Source organism: Felis catus, chromosome B2, assembly GCF_018350175.1.
Source record: "Felis catus isolate Fca126 chromosome B2, F.catus_Fca126_mat1.0, whole genome shotgun sequence".
Classification (NCBI taxonomy): Eukaryota; Metazoa; Chordata; class Mammalia; order Carnivora; family Felidae; genus Felis; species Felis catus.
In genome coordinates this window covers 145,050,297-145,072,709 of record NC_058372.1, presented here as the reverse complement: position 1 = coordinate 145,072,709, position 22,413 = coordinate 145,050,297, and the positions used below count along the sequence as shown (strand labels likewise).

At 36.3% G+C, this 22,413-nt stretch overlaps 1 protein-coding gene across 4 annotated transcripts in view; it reads left to right on the top strand.

The window, feature by feature from the left end:
* PRKN (parkin RBR E3 ubiquitin protein ligase) overlaps positions 1-22,413 on the top strand; it is a 1,341,418-nt gene that overhangs the window by 661,092 nt on the left and 657,913 nt on the right. The window lies entirely within an intron of this gene.

The window sequence follows — 22,413 nt, the reverse complement described above, 5'->3', positions numbered from 1 at the left end:
GATGGTCATTTAAGTTTGAACCCATTCTTTGCTCCTCTCCTCCCACATTCTATGAGTATTTCTTTTGTGAGTTCCTTGATTAATTTCTTACAGAAATATTCATTTTTGCTGATTTCGTGTTTCCTACCTTGATATTGTCACTTTTGGTCCATCCTTTCCACTCAAAGAGTCCCCTTTAATATTTCTCACTGGGCTGATTTAGTTGTCATGAATTCCTTTAGTTTTTGTTTATCTGGGAAACTCTTTATCTCTCCTTTTATTCAGAATGATAGCCTTCCTGGATAGAGTATTCTTGGGTGCAGATTTTTCCCATTCAGCACCCCAGGTACATCCTGCCCTTCCTTCTGCTTGCCAAATTTCTGTTGAAAAATCTCCTACTACCTTTATGGGTTTTCCCTTGTAAGTTACTGACATCTTTTGTCTTATATCTTTTAATTTTTTTTTCTTTATTATAATGTTTTGCCAATTTAATTACAACATGTCTTGGTGTGGGTCTGCTTTTGTTGATACTTGTGGGAGTTCTCTGTGCCTCCTGGGTCTGGATATCTGTTTCCTTCATTAAGGAATTTTTCAATTATTATTTCTTCAAATAAATTTTCTGTCCCCTTTTCTCTCTCTTCTTCTTCTGGAACTGCTATAATATCAATGTTATTACATTTGCTACAGTCACTGAGTTCCCTAAGTCTATTCTCATTTTGCATAATTCTTTTTTTTTTCTCTCTCTGCTTAACTTGTTTACTTTCCATTACTGTTTTCTAGGTCATTAATTCATTCCTCTGCTTCTTCCATCCTGCTGTTCATTTCATCAGGTGTGTTTTTCATTTAATTTATTGAGTCCTTTATCTCTGCTCTGTTATTTCTTATTGTTCTGTTAAGAGTCTCACACATTCTTCCACTCTTTTCTCAAGTCCAGTGTGTTTCTTCATTATCATTGCTTTAAATTCTCTATTAGACATGTTCCTTATATCTGTTTTTGCTTACATCTCCAGCTGTGGCCTTGTCTTGTTCTTTCATTTGGGATAAATTTCTGTGTCCTCATTTTGTCTGCCTCTCTGTATCTCCTTCTGTGTATTAAGAAAGTCAGCTATTTCTTATGCTCTTGAAAGCAGTGACTTTATGAAGAGTTCCTAGAGTGCCCTACAGTCCCTGTTCATCAGAACCTGGCACTTCAGGAGAGTATCCCAGGTGTTTTGCTTATGCTCTACTGTTGTGTTTGAGTCACATTTCCTTTCACTGCAGCACATTCACTGACTTTCTGCCTGTTGTGGACTGTTCTTGCTCTCTGTAGTGTTAGTGGGACCCCAGTAGGCCAGCTCTGGAGGGGTATGCCCACCAGGGAACTTGGGAGCAGGGTAGTGGTGGTAGCAAAATTTGCACTGGGCCACTAGTCCTATGCCACATCTCCCCAAGCATTGTGGTGGCTAGGGGCTGTGTGCTAAGATGGCCGGGGCACAAAGATGGTCCCTGCACACAATGGTGGTTGAGGGTGCATGGTTGGGTGTGGTGGGGTGACTGGGCACTACACGGCAGCTTTACATTATTTAAAATTCTAAAAAGCATTATGAAAACTAGGTTTTGCTAAAAGTTTCAATAACCCAGAAAGATATAGCAGTTTAAACATTGTATGATCTTAGTAACACGAACTCAAAATACATTAAACATAAATTGTCAGAATTAACCCAGGATATGAATAAATAGGGCACAGGGCAGGAGACAGTAACATTAACCTCCAAGGGGTGGGAGCTCCAGCAGCATAATCAAGAAGCATGTGACTGATCAGTCCAACCAGTAACCAGTATCACATTGTAAGCACTGCACACAACACCTGGAGAACACCTCCTTTTTCAAAGCATATTTGGAACATTTCAACAATTGATCATGTTTTGGAGCATTAAAGCATTTAAATAACACTTACAAAAGCATAACCATAAAAATCTCTGAAACATGGAAATTCAATTATCTTAGTCAATAAAAAACCCAAATGGAAAAATGAAAGCAACCAACAATGAAAATACACCACATATCAAATCTTTAGGGATGTTGTTAAATTAGAATTTCAAAGGAATATTTAGGACCATAAGGGCTTATTTTATAAAATAAGAGAGAGTAAAATGATTTAAACATATTGTTTAAAAAGGTAGAAAAAGAAATTGTCATATCCAACTAATTTTCTCTCATTTTTAGTGAACACTAAGTGCTGGTTAGATAAAGGAATTGGAGGCATGCACACCTTTTTTATAATTATACCAGTGGCTGGCAGAGCACTCAGTGTGAGAAATTTCATTTGTTCTTTCTCTTATCACCTTTTTTTGTGAATTACATTTTTACAATGCAGCTAAATATAAACTCCTGTATTTTCTAAATCATTGTGTGTGATGTTTGTTTCTTAAGGAGGTGAAAAGATATTCATTTTAAGTAGTTTCTCATACTTAAATTTGCAGGGTATTTTAAGTTTTTGACAGTATTTTACACAGTAGATAATATATTCTCATGAAAAGTTAAATTTCTATCACTTGAGTAAAATATCCATATACTTAAAATTCAAAAAACAGGGTCCCTAATGTATTCATAATTAATATTTATACACTTAAAGATAATCTAACTACATCATTTTAAGTAGCAGTGAAATCTAACCTTTGTATTTAGGAGTACAAATATAAACTTGACCCTACCTACACTATAGACAGAGAAATCTGTACCTAATTCAGTTTTAAACTAATCGCTGTTATCCAAGGAAAGAACATAGCATTAGTTCTGAAAGGCATCTTACCTTTTTTATAAAAAGAGTTCTAGTCAGCTCAGAGAGTATATATGCTTGAGATTTAAAGAGGAACAGAAATCACTTGGGATTTTCTCCATGAGTAAAATTAAGTCAACTTTGGATATGACATAAGACTTTAAATTTTCTGTGTAAATCTTTTTTTGTATATATATTTTATGTATGATCCCTTAAACAGCAAACATATTTGTGTTTGTCCATGCAGTGAGGTATATGTTTTACTTAGTTGCATACGTGAAGGCTAAGACATGCCCAGAAGTCTCATTCTCTCTCTGGGTGTTATTTCTGAGTTCCAAATTATAAGTTAAAAACAAGTATCCCCTGTTCATCAAACACTTCCCTGTGAAAACCTCTGACTTAGTCGTGCTTTTGTGGTAATGAAGGGTTTCTAAGCCAACTGTGAGAATGCGGCCTCTTCCCTCACACCTTACAATTAGACAGAAGGGTTTAGGATAAGGGGATAGTCTCTTAGATGACAAGGACAAAAAATTAAATCATGTCTTTGTCTTAGTTCCTTCAGGCTCCTATAATAAAATACCATAAACAGGTGGCTTATAAAAAACAAAGGGCACACTTCCTGATTCACGGATGCCATTGCATGGTGGAAGGGACAAGGGAGCTCTCTGCTGTTATGACCCAGTCACCTTCTTAAGGGCCTCACCTCCAAATACCATCACAATGGGAATTAGGCTTCAACCTATCAGTCTGGTGCAACACACATTCCGATCATACCAATCTTCAAAGTAATAAATGAACTAAGGTCATTATTTTTGTTCTTGTTAAAGAGTATTGTTTTACTAGTTAACATCCTATAACATACATCATATTTTACATTCTGACTAGTAATATTTACCTGATATCCCATGTTAAATAATGTATTTTTAATAATGTAATGTTTAAAATTATTTGATTTCGATATGTGTTAAACTCTTTTACATGGAACTTCTGTTATTTGTCAGAAAAAGTTGAGAAGGACATCTTAAAATAGCTCAAATGAAATTAGATACTAAAAACTATCCCCTAAATTATAATAAATAGCATAATTATTAAACTCAATGTAACAAATGGGGGGATACCATCTTACTTAACATACAATTTATTTCTTATATGTTTCCCCAGTTGGGCTCAGGATATGTCAACTGGAACATTAGTTTGAATAAAAGTTAATAGGGGCGCCTGGGTGGCGCAGTCGGTTAAGCGTCCGACTTCAGCCAGGTCACGATCTCGCGGTCCGTGAGTTCGAGCCCCGCGTCGGGCTCTGGGCTGATGGCTCGGAGCCTGGGGCCTGTTTCCGATTCTGTGGCTCCCTCTCTCTCTGCCCCTCCCCCGTTCATGCTCTGTTTCTCTCTGTCCCAAAAATAAATAAACGTTGAAAAAAAATTTTTTTTTTAAAAAAAAGTTAATATTCATAGTCGGGCTCTGGGCTGATGGCTCGGAGCCTGGGGCCTGTTTCCGATTCTGTGGCTCCCTCTCTCTCTGCCCCTCCCCCGTTCATGCTCTGTTTCTCTCTGTCCCAAAAATAAATAAACGTTGAAAAAAAAATTTTTTTTTAAAAAAAAGTTAATATTCATAGTCTGTATCTCTGATTTCATTTTCTGGGCAGATGTTGGGTAAAACAAAATGAAGAGTAAATAAGAGTCACCCAATACTGAAAAAACTTTCTAGAGAGAGCATTTGCATAGTTTATATCCAAAAAGTTTCTAATTAATGTTTAAGTTTAATCAAATGACTGTCCTCAAAGGGAATCTGTGTTTCTTTTCGTTGTTTCTATGATTGTTTTAGACTTGATTAGAATCTCACAAAATGAGACTCAAGATTTCTCAGGATGGTTTCCTGGTATAGACTGTATGTTCTAATTTTTTTTCCAGTATCTAATAATAATGAAAAGTTTGCTCTGTTTTGCTCTGAAGGAAAGAGTTCGGGTTGACCAGGTATCCCTGAGATAGTCATAAGAGACCATCTTCATCTGCAAGATATAAAAGGAGCTGCAGACTCCATAACCTTGTGTTGCTAAGCCCATCTGCACAACTCAGTAACCCACATGGACACAGACATTTCCAAATAGGTAGTTAACTCCAGCCCTGTAGCTTCCAGGGGCTGCATCCATCCCAGAGGGCAGCTGGGCACGTAAGTGTGGAGGGCACAGAATAAAAGCAGAAATGAGAGAGGAGACGGTGTGTGCTCCCCACTCTTTCTGCCCTGATGTTTGGTTGAAGAGAAATGGTATCCCTTTCCTGTTCTCGGTAGTCATGTTTTCTTAATTCTAAATAAAATTGAATTGTGAAAGCTTTGAAGTCAAATGCAGATTATGATTGAATGGTATCTAAGCGTGACAAAGTGTTCTCTGTTGTCTGACATGCAATTTGGGTGACAAACTAGAAACTTCTGAGAGCATTTTTCAAAAACCGATCAAGTATTCAGACTCAAGGACAGTTCACTTCTAAACTAAGTTTTTAGTACTATATAACAAAAACGTTCATTTTTAAAAATTAAGGTAAAAATTAGAAGATAGATATTTTTATTACAGAATCAGTGAAAATTTCGCACATATAAATAAAATTATTAAATGTTTATATGAAAAATATAGAAGTCTACTATGGAGAAAAAAGTGTTTTTAATAGCACTAAAGAAATTGAACTAGTTTTTAATAACCTAAGAATATTTGGGAGGGTTAGAAGCCAAGAATCAATTCAGTTGAACTATTTTTCTGTGATATAACCCCCTTTATTGTCTAGGCTCTTTGACAACTTAGTGGAAAATTATATCAACAGCCATTTCCATGTTATTGTTAAAGACTCCTGTGTACTGTTCCATGAAAAAAAAGTCTGCAAGGAAAGGAAACAAGGTACCAGAAATTATTGCATGTGGATCAGAATACCTATACATACAAAGTGACCAGTATCTACACCGTAGTCCCACACATATAACCTTGGTTATATGATGATGCCATTGTTCAAGCAAATATCCAGTTCCATAATATATACTTTTAAATATTAAAAATAATTTGTCTCCTCAATTCCATGAAACTCCTGTTTTATGTGAATTGTAAGTACTTTTTTCCACTTGATAACCCATGATTCTAAGTGTCATAATTTGTATCTTATTTTATATGCGATAGAAGAAAATCATGCCTATGACCACTACACTGTAAGATGAGCAATTTAAAATCTGTTTACTATTCCCAGAGGCTTCAAAAGTTACTTTACTTTTTGTCTGTCCATAGAACAATTCCAAAGCCAGATATGATAAGAGGCTGCATTGGAGGTTGCGTTATGGCTTTAGACAAGGGCCCAAGACAATGAAAAATAACCAACAAGGAAATTTATCACAATCAGAAAAAAGGTACATTTCTAGACCACTAGGTTATAGACTGGGGAGAAAGTATATTGATCTACCAGGAAAGCTAGCAATAGGTGTAATAAGATAATTTCGAATAGATTTATAAGTGAAATTCTGAGAACCGGAGTAAAGGAAGATTAAATACCACTGTAAACATCATTGAACTTTTCAACTGGGATGGTAGATTGGACCCAACTAGAAATACCAGGGATCAAGGACTGGAGGTCACTCTGTGATCACCACCATGCAGATACATGGGAGGCTAATGGAGTGAGAATAGAAGGAAGATGTACAAGTAATGGGGCAGGGGAATGAGGGCTGCTTCTCAGCGGGTAAATAGCCCTCTTGATCCTTCAAGCAGGTGATCGATGGCTCTCCGAGACCCGCACTTCATCATGTGGCGGTGGAGGTCATTAAGAAACCATCATCTCTCTTACTCAGGGCAAGCTAGCTCTCAAAAAGTTATCAAGGGCTATGATAAAATTTAGTTTTTAAGATATATGCTGCAAAAAATACTTAAAGCCAGCTTCCTAAACTTGAGATTTAGAATGAAATCAAAACTGAGAAGAATCCCCTGTGCTCTTGACCACATGTGGTGAAACATTTATTTCTACTAATAGTTCTTGGCAAACAAACAAAGTTTGGTATCCTCAGATTGGAATGTCCTAAAGTGGGTAATAATTTTTTTAAAAAATGAGTGTTTATTTGTATTTAAAGAGAGAGAGAGAGAGAGAGAGAGAGAGAGGTAGAGAGAGAGAGAAATGGGGGAGGGGCAGAGATAGAGGAAGACACAGAATCTGAAGCAGGCTCCAGGATCTGAGCTGTCAGCACGGAGCCTAACATGGGGCTGGAACTCATGAACCACAAGATCATGACCTGAGCTGCGGTCATATGCTTAACTGACTAAGCCACCCAAGCACCCCATGAAGTAGGTAATAATCATCATCCCTTTCAACATCAGAGTTTTGGAAACTAAATGTCAGTGTTTTTATGAGATGAAGAGAAAACTTTTATGTTTCAAGATTGGAAAGCAAATATAATTTTTAAAATGTTTGTCCTTCCATTGAAAGAAACACAGTTCTTTTTATAACAAGTATTTACTTGTTGTGTTAGTCACTGTGCAGAAAATAAAGGCTGACCTTCAAGAACTGGGAATCTAGTTGCAGTGCTAAGACTTTACAGTAATGACTGCAATCCGGATTCAACAGAGCAAATAAAAAAACTTATTGAGCATGTCCTCTATGCCAGGCACTGAGAAAGAAAAGCGAGTATTTCTATTTGCTGCTCTCACAGTATGGAAAAAATTTCAGGGTAGAGTCAGACATACAGGCAAATGGTGGCTTTTACTATGAACTAAGTATTGTTTTGTTTTTTTAATGTTTATTTATTTTTGAGACAGAGAGACAGAGTGTGAGCGGGGGAGAGGCAGAGAGAAAAGGAGACACAAAATCCAAAGCAGGCTCCAGGCTCTGAGCTGTCAGCACAGAGCCCAACGCAGGGCTCAAACTCATGAACCACGTGATCATGACCTGAGCTGAAATCAGACACTTAACCGACTGAGCCACCCAGGCACCCCATAAACTAAGTATTGTTAAAGATGGATATGGAAGACTGTAAAAAGACTTCACTTTGTGAATAAGCAGAGGAAATAAGACAAAGTGGTGTATCCCGAATCCCATGAAACAAGCACCAGAAATGCTTGTGAAAGTTCAGAGAAGAGAAATTTCCTCCACATAATGGAGTTAAAGAAAAGGCTTCCCACAGGAGATGGTACCTGAGGGAGGGCAGGTGTAATTTCCATAGGTGGTGATGTTGGCAAGGTGGAGAGAGGTTTGTGAGGTAGAGAAAATTATAGGAATAAAGAGATAGAAAATTGAGGGCCATTTATTCCATGAGTTACTATTAGCTGCGAGACAGAATGTTCGGCTCTCCTATGTGTGCAAAACCGATGTTCTCTTCTTCCATGGAGCTCCTCCCAGCCCTATGACCTGGCACTTGTCAGCAGGGAAGATGAAAATTGAAGAGCCATCAGGCAGGAAGAGCCCCTTGAGGAGCATCTAGAATTTAGTGGTGACTGGAAACAAGAGGCAGTCCAGGTTCCTTTTTGTGTATTTGTTATTTTGTTTGTGGGTTTCCACGTAGAGGATTATAATAGAGATAATCTGACCATGGAGAAGTTTAGATATTTTGAAATAGCAGTTGAGCTGGTTGGCATGATGGGTGGAATGGAGCAAGGCACACACACACACACACACACACACAATCTTGAAGGGAACAAAACTTAAAGATAACTTTTATACAATTTGTTTATTATCCTTGATTCCCCAGGAACATGTGAATAAAGGTAAATGAGAATTGGCATTTTACCGTCCTTAAAACTAGAAACACCACATACAAATGAGATTTTGGTTTGGAACCCATTAGAAGCACCACACTTGTCTTGTATTTATTGGGTCATTAAGAGCAGCCATATGGTTGTCTTCTGTCCTATCTGTTCACGTTTCTCCAGTATGTTCCTCAGTGGGAGTCTGTTTAGTGGTTGATTGAAATTCTATCTTTATCGGCAACTTTCTGTTTTCTGTAATTGCCCACAGTGGATGATCCAATATGAAGGGTTTCCTTTTCCTTCTGTTCCTGCCACTCCCTTTTTGTCAATCTTACTGGAAAACCAGAGTTGTTTTTTGTTTGTTTGTTTGTTTGTTTGTTTGTTTGTTTGTTTTGTTTTGTTGCCATTGACTTTTGAAAATATTAGAGAGGGCAGAAAATAGGTTACTACAAGAAATAAATTTTGAGTCTATCTGACAATCTATTTCTTCTTAAGGATAATCAAGCTGACTGGAACTATCTGCTAAACAGTTTGAGGAGTGCTGGACTGAGTTAAGTGTATCTGTAACTCCTTCTGTTTTTATGTGCATGTTAATTAACTTCTGTTCATTTCCAGTCTTCATTTGTGAAGTAAAGATTGCACATCACTCTTGAAATTTCACTGAGTGTTTGTAGGGAGTCAGGACTCAGTACATTTTCCTGGTTTTCAGAAATGAAAGATGTTCTGTTGGGATGGCATAACTGTCAATATCTGTAGATTTTCATAAGTTATTCAGAAATACCTATGTTTTTCTGGATCACAGAAATGTCATTTTTTCTTAGAGTTATCTAATTTATTCATTCTTTTTCCAGCCTTATAAAAATGAACTATTTCAATGAAGCAAAGAACCAATTCTCCATGTCCTTCTAACATTTCATTAAAATTTGCACTGATGTTCACAAGAATTATAAATCTCATTAAGTGAATTTATGTTAAGCAATTAAAATCATATCACTTATCACAGTGTCCAATATGTGAAGACCCTTTAGAGAATCTATTCTCATTTAGTATTTAATAGTGAGTAGTATTAGTTATTATAAGGCATGCATTTAAATTTGGATATTTTCTTGATTGAACAATGAAATATTTGAAATGCACTCACTGCTATGGACTGTGGTTCAGTCACACACTTGAATGATGAAATGTTTATCCCATATACAAAAAAGCAAATATAAATGGAGAAGAATGCATAGTGGGGTTCATTGAAGGTCATCAGTTATGGCATGTGGCGCTATAAGAATGAAACCACAACAGTAGAAATACTAAACTACATTTTATTAGATTTGAGCCCGGAGGAGCTTCTTAGGGATGGCTTATATTTACTCTGAAGGAATCAATAGTCAACAGAACTGTTATAAAGAAGGGGCCACTGTAGGACATGATCCATCAGCCACAGTTATGGAACTAGATGAACTCTGTGACTATCAGATCCCAAGAGAGCAAATAATGGAAATGTTATCCAGACCAGAGGAACTAGTGAGGACACTACAAAGTCATGATTACTACAAATTGGGATTTAGAATCCACTAATCCTGGTTACTACACACTCTTGAAAGCATAGATCTTTGGAAATCATGGAATGGCATCATATTAACAGCTATGATTTAGTCTGAGTCTTCCACATTTTGTTTCCAGCCATCACAACTGATTACCTCGCAAAGATTCTGTCACAGATATCACAGGTAGCTCTCCAAAAGCGAGAACAAAATCACACCACAATAACAACCAAACTCCTCCATAGTGGTGAAAGCCAATCTCTATTAGAGGAGGCAGCGAGGCAGAGAAAGTAATTAAGGTTAGCCGAATCAATGGAAATTAATTGCTCTATGTTAAGGAGAAAGGCCTCCAACTGGTAAGAATTGCCATGGGTCTGATCAAAAACATTTTCAGGTTTAGGAACTAAATTTTAGCAACTCCTATCTTGAAGAGACCAACTCATGAGCTAAACCAACATGCAAAAGACTTTGTCTGTTAACCATGATATCAGTTTGTTAATTTATACTCTTGGTACAATATCTCCAACTGCACAATATTCACATCTACCCCCACAGATCTGTTTCTTTTCCTTTTTGCTTCTGCTCCTCTGCCTTCTCTCTCCCTCCCTCTTTCTCTCTCTCTAGCTTTCCCCCTCCATTCCTTCCTCCTTCTTTCTTATCTCTCTTACCTCCGCTCCTCCCTGGCAGCTCCCAACTCCCTGGGCCTTGCCCCAAATCAACAAGCTATGCATCCTTGTGTGGTTGTTTATAAAGTGTCCACAGGTTCTTTGATGGTTCCCTCCTTACACGTTGGGTCCTAATTCTCCTTCCCTCACACCTGGGCCAGCCATGGTGCTCTGTTCCTAGAGAATAGAAAGCAGTGGAAGTGATGCTGTGTTGTGAGGCCAGGTCACAAAAGGCAAAACCACATCTACGTGGCTTTCTCTCTTTTGAGACACACATACTAGGAGCCCTCAACCAACACAAAAAACTGATTGGATTCCCTACAGCTGTAGTGATGAGAGACCAAAAGGAGAGGAGGCCATACAGGAATAGGGAGAGGTACCTAAGGAAGCCAAGCGTTCCACACCCAGCGGGTTCGCCTTTCCATCTTCAAGTGGCATTTGTGTGAACAAGAGGGCCCTCAGACCACTCCAACTTTTGAGCCTCCCTGGCTATTGTAACAGGAGCAGAGATAAACAGCCTCCACCAAATGGTGCTTAAATTGCAGCTTTGTAAGTAACATAAAATTTTTAAAAATTTGTTTAAGCCACTAACATTTGGGGTGTTGTGTTGCCGTAGATACCTGGAACACCTTCCATGGTGTTCTGCATGATCATGTTATTATACAAAAGACTATGCATGCTCAGATATATAAATATGTGTGTGTGTATGCCACACATTTATGAAAGGGGGTTCAAGTTAAAAACTCAGACAGTGGTTTGATGATGAAGCATGTGACCTGAGAGAGTTCGTTCATGCTGGGCTAGAATCATTTGTATATTTGAAGCATATTTTTACCTTAGATAATATTGGATAAATAATAACAAGAATTTTCGGGTCAATTCCCCCACTTCCTAGGTACCAAATACACCTCCTAGTCAGTTACATATCTTCCCAACGTAATCTTATCATGTCTCCCCGAAGTTACACCCTGATCTTCTAGATTTGTGTGTGTAGTTCGCAAGCCACCATTAACAACATATTGACAAATGGTTTTAGGTCAATGTCCTGCTTTTACAGGAGTCCCACTTTACCAGAGACTGAACTAGCAGACCAGCGTTTGGGTAGTGGGGTCAGAAAAGCTTGATAGGAGTTTTTGCTCTGACACTTACCGGCTGGTGACCTCGGACAAAATCTTTCCACCCTGTCAGTTTCCTCGTCTGTGAAACAGAGATACCAGTGCATTTTATACAAGGTTATTGGAAGGACTGAGTCTGATAAAGAGTATAAAGTGCATATGCTAGAACGTCTCATGGTAAAGAATCAGTAAATTGTAATTAGTATAAGCATAGCTGTTGCTACTATAATGTGTTGACTCGTACTAGATTTGATCTCACAAGGTGGTTTTTCTCCAGCCTTTTCCACCAGGACTGGAGACAAGTTACCAGAATGCTTATGCAGTTGATTGCCATTTATACAAATGACAAGAAGCATTCAAATTAATAGTTTCTCTGATAAAAACTCTGTAGCAAACTGTAGCATCTGTAGTTCCTTAAATAAAAATATACTCAATTTGCATTTCATATAATACATGAATGTAACATAAATAACATTTTCTACCAGCTAATAGGGAGGAAAAATATTACATCATCATAATGACTTAGAAAAGCATTATTGTTGATCTTTATTTTTTGAGAACCATATGCCAGCATAATTTTTATAACACCACATTTTTATTTTTTTTATTTTAATTCCAGAATAGTTACATACAGTATTATATTAGTTTCAGGTACAAAATTTCAACAGTTTTATACATTACTCAGTGCTCACCATGGTACGTGGACTCCTTAATCCTCTTCACCTATTTTACCCATCCCTTCACTCACCTCCCCTCTGGTAACCATCTGTTTGTTCTCTGGAGTTGAGTCTGTATCTTGGTCTCTCTCTCTCTCCCCCTCTCTCTTTCCTTTGTTCATTTGTTTTCCTTCTTAAATTCCACATATGAGTAAAATCATATGGTATTTTTCTTTCTCTGGTTTATTTCATGTAGCATTATACTCTCTAGCTCCATCCATGTCGTTGCAAATGGCAAGATTTCATTCTTTTTATGGCTAAATAATATTCCATTGTGTGTATGTGTGTGTATACACACACACGTGCACACACACAGACACATAGATATGCATATGTCACTTCTTTATCCATTTATGTCGATGGACACTTAGGCAGCTTTCATATCTTGGCTATTATAAATAATGCTGCAGTAAACATAGGGGTGCATGTATCCCTTTGAATTACTGTTTTTGTGTTCTTTGGGTAAATAGCCAGTAGTGTAATTACTGAATGGAAGAGTAGTTCTATTTTTAACTTTTTGAGGAACCTCATACTGTCTTCCACAGTGGCTGCACCAGTTGGCATTCCCACTTATAGTGCATGAGAGTGTCTTTTTTCTCCACTCCTCACCAGCACCTGTTGTTTCTTGTGTTTTTGATTTTAGCAATTCTGATGGATGTGAGATGATATTGTAGTTTTGACTTGTATTTCCCTGATGATGAGTGATGTTGAGCATGCTTTCATCTACCTGTTGGCCGTCTGGATATCTTCTCTGGATAAATGTCTGCTCACATCTTCTACCCATTTTTTAATTGGATTCTTTGTGGGTGTGTGTGTGTGTGTGTGTGTGTGTGTGTGTGTGTGTTGGATTGTATAAGTTCTTTATGTATTTTGGATATTAACCCTTTATCAGATATGTTGCTTGCAAATAACTTATCCCTTTCAGTAGGTTGTCTTTTAGTTTTATTGATTGTTTCCTTTGCTATGAAAAGGTTTTATTTTGATGTAGTCCTCTTTATTTTGCTTTTGTTTATCTTGCCTCAGGAGACATATCTAGAAAAATGTTGCTACAGCCAGTGTCAAAGAATTTAGTGCCTGTACTCTCTTCTAGGATTTTTATGGTTTCAAGTCTCATATTAGGTCTTTAATCCACTTTGAGTTTATTTTTGTATATTGTGTTAGAAAGGGGTCCAGTTTCATTCTTTTGCATGTTGCTATCCAGTTTTTCCAACACCATTTGTTGGAGGGATGTCTTTTTTCCATGGCATATTATTCCCTTCTTTGTTGGAGATTAATTGCCCATTTAATTGTGAGTTTATTTCTGGGCTTTCTATTCTGTTCCATTAATTTGTGTGTCTATTTCAGTGCCAGTACCATATTGTTTTGATTACTGCAGCTTTGTAGCATATCTTGATATCTGGGATTGTGATACCTCCAGTTTTGTTCTTTTTCAAGAATGCTTTGGCTATTTGGGATCTTTTTTTATTTTAGGATTGTTTGTTCTAGTTCTGTGAAAAATGCTGTTGATACACTGGTAGGGATTGCATTAAATCTGTAGATTGCTTTGAGTACTATAGACATTTTAACATATTTGTTCTTCCAATTCATGGGCATGGAATGTCTTTCCATTTACTTGTGTTGTCTTCAATTTCTTTCATCAATGCTTTATGATTTTCAGACTATAACTCTTTCACCTCTTTGTTTAAGTTTATTCCTAGGTATTTTATTATTTTTGGTAAATTGTAAATGGGATTGTTTTAATTTCTCTCTCTTCTGCTTCATTACTAATGCATAGAAATGCAACAGATTTCTGTACACTGATTTTGTATCCTGTGACTTCACTGAACTCATTTATCAGTTATCAGTAATCAGTATCAGTAATCAGTAACCAGTTATCATTTATCAGTAATAGTTTTTGTTGGAGTCTCAGGTTTTCTATATATAGTATCATATCATCTTCAAATAGTGAAAGGTTTACTTCTTTCTTACCAGTTTGGATGCCTTTTATTTCTTTTTGTTGTCTGACTGCTATGGCTAGAACTTCCATTACTATGTTGAATAAAAGTGGTGAGAGTGAACATCCTTATCTTGTTCCTAACCTTAAAGGAAAATCTCTCCATTTTCACCATTGATTATGATGTTTGCAGTGGGTTTTTCATATAAAGCCTTTATTATGTTGAGGTATATTCATCTCAGCCTACTTTGTTGAGGTTTGTTTTGTTTCGTTTTTATCATGAATGGATGTTATACTTTGTCAAATAGTTTTTCTGCATATTGAAACGATTATATGGTTTTTATCCTATTACCAATGTGATGTATCACATTGATTTATGAATAGTGAGCCACCCTTACTTCCAAGGAATAAATCCCACTTGGTGGTGGTGAATTGTTTTTTATTGTATTGCTGCATTCAGTTTGGTAGTATTTTGTTGAAGAATTTTGCATCTATGTTCATCAGAGATATAGGCCTGTAGTTCTCTTTTTTGTGGTGTCTTTATCTGGTTTTGTTATCAGGGTAATGCTAGCCTCATAAAATAAATTCATAGGTTTCCCTTCCTCTTGTATCTTATGAAATAGTTTGAGAAGAATAGGTATTACCTCTTCTTTCAATGTTTGGTAGAATTCACCTGTGAAGGCATCTGGTCCTGGACTTCTGTTTCTTTGGGAGTTTTTTGATTACTGATCAGTTTCTTTACTGATTATCAGTCTTTCAAGTTTTCTATTTCTTCCTGTTTCGGTAATGGTAGGTTATTTATTCTAAGAATCTCTCTCTTTTATCTAGGTTGTCCAAGTTGTTGCCATATCATTTTTATAATATTCTCTTATGATGTATTATAATATTCTGTTTATAATATGTAAAATAACATATTATTTTATAATAAGAATAATAATATTTATAATAGTCTATAATATAATAATATTCTTGTTTATATTTCTGTGATGTCAGTTATATATTCTCCCCTTTCATTTCTGATTTTGTTTATTTGAGTCCTCTCTCTCTCTCTCTCTCTTTTTTTTTATTAGCTTGGCTACAGGTTTTCTGATTTTGTTGACCTTTTTGAGGAACCAGCTGCTGGTTTTATTGATCTGGCCATATTGATTATGTTGTTGTTGTTCCTGTTGTTGATGTTGTTGTTGTTTCTGTATCATTTATTTCTACTCTAATCTTTATTATTTCCTTCCTTCTGCTTGTTTTGGATTTTGTTAATTCTTATTTTTGCAGCTCCTTTAGGGGTAAGGTTAGGTTGTTTTTTGGGGGGAGGCGGGGTGGTTCTTGGTTCTTGAGGTAGGTCTGAATTTCTATAAACTTCCATCTTAGAATCACTTCTGCTGCATCCCAAAGGTTTTGACCATTGTGTTTTTATTTTAATTAGTCTTCATGTAACTTTATATATCTTCTTTGATTTCTTGGTCGACCCATTTGTTGTTTAGCAGCATATTATTTAACCACCATGTATTTGTGCTCTTTGCAGATTTTTTCCTGTGAAACTAGATTTCTAGTTTCATAGTGTTGTGTTAGAAGTTCATGGTATGCCTTTGATATTTTTTAATTTGCTGAGGCTTGTTTTGTGGCCTAATATATGATCTATTCTAGAGAATGTCCCATGTGCACTTGAAAAGAATATATATGCTACTGTTTCAGGATGGAATGCCCTGAATATATCTGTTAAATCCATCTAGTCCAGTGTGTCATTAAAAGCCACTGTTTCCTGGTTGATTTTCTGTTTAGATGATCTGTCCATTGATCTGAGTGGGGTGTTAAACTCTCTAACTATTATTTTATTGTTATTGATTAGTTCCTTTATGTTTGCTATTAACTTTTATGTATTTGGTTACCCACATGTTGGGTGCATAAGTATTCACAATTGTTATATCTTCTTGTTGGGTTTATAGTGTTTTTCTTTGTCTCTTGTTATAGTTTTTCTTTTAAAATCTATTTTGTCCAATATATGTATTGCTACCTGGCGCTTTTTTTTTTTTTTTGACATCCATTTGCATGATAGATATTTCTCCATTCAATCTGCATGTTTCTTTAGGTATGAAGTGAGTCTCCTGTAGGCAGCATTTACATGGATCTTGTTTTTTATCTACTCTGTTACCCATGTCTTTTGATTGGAGCATTTAGTCCATTTACATTCAAAGTAATTGATTGATATATATTCATTTTTATTTTATTATTTTTGTGCTTATTTTTATAGTTTTTCTCTGATCTTTTCTTCTCTTTCTTTCATGGTTCGCTGGCTTTCTTAATGATATACTTGGCTTCCTTTCTCTTTATTCTTTCCATATCTATTACTGGTTTTTGATTTATAGTTACCATTTGGTTTGTATAGAACATTGTCTGTATATAGCAGTCTATATTAAGTTGATTAAGTTTAATTCCATTCTTTAACCCTCTTCTCACATTTTAGGTATGTGGGATTATAGTTTACATCCTTGTATTTTGTGATTCCTTTGCCTAATTTTACAGATATACACTAAACCCTTACTTGCAAGCATTATTTGTTCTGGAAACATGCTTGTAATCTAAAGGACTTGTATATCAAAATGAATTTCCCCATAAGAAAGAGTGGAAACTCAGATGATTCATTCCACAACCCCAAAATATTCATATAAAAATGATTACAGTACTGTAATATAATACAAAAGAAAAAAGAAAATACAAAATATAAAGAAAAATAAACAAATTAGCCTGAACTTACCTTTGAAAATCTTTGTGTTGGTGTGCGGTAGACAAGAAATAGGAACGTTATTGTGTTGGATGACTTTTGCTATCACTAACGGAATCTCTGCTAGAGATTGGCTCAGTGGAATCTTTTCTTTTCATGAAATATGCAATGATACTTGCTTTTGCCTCCTTTTGAGGAATTCATGGAAATGTGCCGTTGCATTGTCATTAAACGGATTTATCTCTTGCACTGCTCCAGCCTTCTTTGTGTGGTGTTTTTCTACAAAATTTTGTGGTTTCCCACAGTTTACACATCTCCCAAATCTCATTTAAAGTGAGGGATTCCTCCAACTTTTTTTCCTCCTCCTCTGCATATGAGATGCAGACACAGACTTATAAAATCTTGCAATTTCGGCCACTCACCTACCTCATTTGTACTTCTTGATGATTTCCTTCTTAACTTCCACCATAATCATCTCCTTCTTCTTACCACCTTTCTTTTCAACCTTTTTCTGCATGAGGGCCGTCGTATACACTCGCACAGATGTTGACTATAGTATATAGTATTAATAAAGTCTGTCATATACTGTATTTAATGTAACTGGCAATAAGGTAGCAGAGGAAAGTGTCTATATCTGCAGGCAGCCTGACCTAGAATGAAGCAAAGCATTCCTAACCTTACTCATGTATGGAAAAGCAAAGGACGATCTATAGGTTGTTTGAAGTGACAAAAAATACACTAGTGCCAGTCGTGGGCACCTTCTAATGTTCTGAAAAATCACTACACCATTCTGCCAAACACCATGGCCTGAGATCAAGCATCCGAGCATGTGAAACAATTGTCCACAAGCCCTCAGAGAGAGAGAGAGAGAGAGAGAAGAACCATTGGCTCAATTTTGATCATGTGACATTCAGTTTCACATACTATTCGTATTGTAAGACATCACTTGTTTATCAAGTTAAAATTTATTACAAATGTTTGCTCATCTTGCAGAACACTTCAGAACAAGTTACTCACAATCCAAACTTTTATTGTACTTATTTTTACTGCTGTTTTATTTCCTATTTTTTATACTCTTACTTATGGTCTTTCCTTTTCACTCGAAGATTCTTAAATACAGAGAACAAACTGAGGGTTGATGAGGGGTGGGGGAGAGGGGAAAGTGGGTGATGGGCATTGAGGAGAGCACTTGTTGGGATGAGCACTGGGTGTTGTCTGGAAACCAATGTGACAATAAATTATATTAAAAAATAAATTAAAAAAATAAAACTCCAGGCTTAAACTAAAATAAATAAATTAATAAATTAATTGAAAAAATAGGGACACTTTGGTGGCTCAGTCAGTTGAGTGTCAAACTCTTGATTTTGGCTTAGGTCATGATTTCAGGGTCATGGGATTGAGCCCCACATTGGGGCTCTGTATGGAGCCTGGTTAAGATTCTCTTTCTCTTTCTCTGCCTCTCTCCTGCACTCATGCTCTCTCTCTTTCTCTCTAAAATAAATAAAATTTAAAAACATTAAAATTCTAGGCCTTGGGGCGCCTGGGTGACGCAGTCGGTTAAGCGTCCGACTTCAGCCAGGTCACGATCTCGCGGCCCGTGAGTTCGAGCCCCGCGTCAGGCTCTGGGCTGATGGCTCGGAGCTTGGAGCCTGTTTCCGATTCTGTGTCTCCCTCTCTCTCTGCCCCTCTCCCGTTCATGCTCTGTCTCTCTCTGTCCCAAAAATAAATAAATGTTGAAAAAAAATTAAAAAAAAAAAAAATTCTAGGCCTTAAGTCGTGCTGGTTATAAGAACTCATAAAATTCAGCCCTTCCTACTTTCCAAGCCAAATATCATGAGGATTCGTCTTGCCCATGTGGGATCCCCAGTGTATCATCTTTTTCTTACCCATCTCTGCACTCCAGGCTCCCTCTTGACCAAAATGGCCAGGGCCCTTTTAGCTCCCCACTGCATCTCCACTCTTCACTCTTCCTACTCTCTTCAATATGACCTTTAGTTATGGAGTTTGTTCTGCCAGCCCTCATTTTCTGGGTTGTTTACACTGATGTGACTGTTATCTAGTTGTAGTGGTGGTACAAGGCGAGCTTAGGGTCCTCCTACTCTGCCATCTTCCCAGCCTGTCCCCAATACCACATATTTTTAAATGTCATACTAGAAGTACAATTTAAAGCTATGATATGTCATTTTCATTGAATTTATTATGTTCAATGAGAAATGTTACCTTTTTTGAGTCTAAGAACTGAATGTTGGCTGAAAAAAAATTAGCCGATATACTTTCACCTAAAGATAAGGGTAAAACTCATGTTTAATCAAACCTCCTGGAGAGCATTACTGTTCACATTGGCTGTATATTCTTCTAGACTGTTTTCAAGGTGTAGACACATGTGCACATGAACACAACACACACTTATGTTTAATAGAATCCTATCTCATATATTATTGTGTGACTTGTGTCTTGTACTGCATACATCATACTCATTTTCCATATCAGTAGACAGAGGTCTACTTCTACATCATAATATGATGATTGAGAGTATTATGTTTCAGTGAGCCTCTTTTGATAAGTATCTGAGTTCTACATTTCACTACAAAAGTAGCACTTTCATGTTCTTCCTTGTGTACATCTCCATAAACTTGTGTGGTCACATGTTCTGAGTATAATTTTAGAAGAAGAGTTGCTGTGGTGAACGTATTCTACATTTAAAGTGTTACGGTGCTTAATTCCCAAAGGTCCTTTAGAAAGTTTACACCAACTTCCACTCTCCCTATAGCCATAAGAACACACTTTATTCACATTCTTTATCAGTGGATGCTCTCATTCTTTTTTTTATCTTTGCCAATTATTTAGGGAAAACATGGCATCTCACGTTACATTGCCTTTCTCTAGTTACCTGAAAGCTTAAGTATGTTTTCTTTTTTTATTGATCGCCATTATAACTATTTTCTTATAATCAAACTTTATAAACATTTTTGTGTCATATATGTTGCAGATATTTTTACCACTAAGTAAATTAATTTGAAAGCATTTTTATGATGTTTTACAGCTCTTTAAGCTGTGCATTAGAATGGAGTTTCATGTATCATTTTCTGCATAGAATTGTGCCTTTGCAATCATTCTTACTTAACAGGATCTTGACACTCAAATTCATTGTAGGTATTTCCTGAAAATATTTTCAAGTTTTCTTATGGATTCACTTTTAAAACGATGTGCTCTGTATAGAGGTTATTTTAGTGTGAAGGGTTTTATATGAATCCAATTTTACTTATTTCTCCCCCCAAAACCTACAGATTACATTTTCTTCATTGTTTATTGAATAAAACACATTTCCCCGCTGATTTGAAATAAATCCCATCTTTATATTATATGATATTAACTTTGAGATCTTGTCTCTAGAGTCTGTCCTGCTTTATTCATCTGCTTATCCTGCCTCTAACTCCGCAGTGTTTTGATTACTCTAACGTATTACACATTATAACTTATTCAATATCTGGTACTGTAAGTTCTCCAGACTGCTGTCACATTTTTCCTTGCTGTTTCCACAGATTAATTTCTTCACATGATCTAGAATGCTTTACAAAGTTTGAAAATGAATTTTATGAATTAATTTTTAATATATGAGTTAAGTATGTCATTCTAGAGAAGTGTAGTCGAGACAGAATGTAATTTAAACATTGATTACATAATGGCAAGGTGTGTCTCATTTTTGAGTTCCTGAGCTACAGAAAAGCTAACTCCCTCTAAAATTGATTCTTTAGCATTTTATTATATTCATAGTATAAGCTATTGGCTAGTTTTCCTGGTTGACCATATGTTCTGAGCCATTAAATTGTAATTTGATAAATGGGCTATGTTCTTTATTACCTGCCAAAGTGAATAGTAGGTAAGGGTAACTGGAAGACCACTATTCTCTGGATTACAGATATGCAGTAGGTTTCACTTTGAAGGAAGTGTGTTAAATCAGTTGTCTGATAATAGGATTTTTAAGGATTATTATTTCTGTCTGATTTATAGCATTACTCTTAGCGAAAGTAGGTGTTAATGAAATTAGTACTGTGGTGTTCTGTATCATTATGTGTTCTTCTAAGTCCAATGTCTTCTTCCGTCCATCTTTCAATACATCTTATCATGTACTTTTCTTAAGTAAACATAATATTCCAAAACTGTATACAAGCAGAAAATAGTGAATAATTTATAAGAACTATTTTTGTTTTTATTTTTCCTACCTCCTTCGAATCAATTTAGTAAGGCAGCAGACTATAGTCTTAAAAGCATTGGAGCAAGAAAGATATAGATGGGGTCAAGTTACTTTACAAGCACTACCAGTTGTATGGCCTTGAACACAGTCTTGGTTCTTCACTTTTAATATAGGGATTTATTTACCGGACACATAACAGACACTCCCCAACTTTTTGCTATTTTTATTATTATGCAGTCTAATGACGTTATAAGAAAGGTAAATATTTTGTAAATCTTTAAAAATATATTTGTCACTTTCCTTTATTTTTTTTATAATTCTCAAACAGTATAATGCTACAGTCCCCAAAATTGGTTATGCTGGTTTTTTTTGTCAATCAATTTAGTTAGGACTAGTTACACCAAAAGGGCTGCTTCCATCTGACGTAACATTTTTATCATGCATTCAGAAAACATTTACTAAGTATATAGACGTGATTCTAGAGGTCAAGAAGTAAGCAAGGTTAAAGACATAGGAGGCAAACATATAATATTATATATAGTTAAACGAGTGACAACATAATTTCAATTGGTGATAACTGCCATAGTTTTGCAAAAGTCTGAAAACTAGTCTTCTGATAAATTATTAAGAGGGAATGATTTCTTTTTTTAATTTTTTATTGAAGCTTATTTATTTTGAGAGAGAGAGAGAGAGAGTGTGTGTGTGTGTGTGTGTGTGTGTGTGTGTGTGTGTGTGTGTAAGGGAGAATGGGAGAAGGGCAGAGAGCAAGGGACAGAGAGAGAGAGAGAGAGAGAGAGAGAGAGAGAATCCCAAGCAGATTCCATGCTGTCAGGACAGAGCCAGATGCAGGGCTCGATCCCACAAACCTTGAGATCATGACCTGAGCCAAAATCAAGGGTAGGATGCTTAACCCATTGAGCCACCAGGTGCCCCTATGAGGGAAGGATTTCTAAGACAAAAGTCAATCAATTAAAAAAATTATCTTTGAATATTTTTTAATGTTTATTTATTTTTGAGAAAAGGAGAGAGAGAGACAGAGGTTCCAAAGTGGGCTCTGCACTGATGGCAGAAACCCTGACAAGGGGCTCAAACTC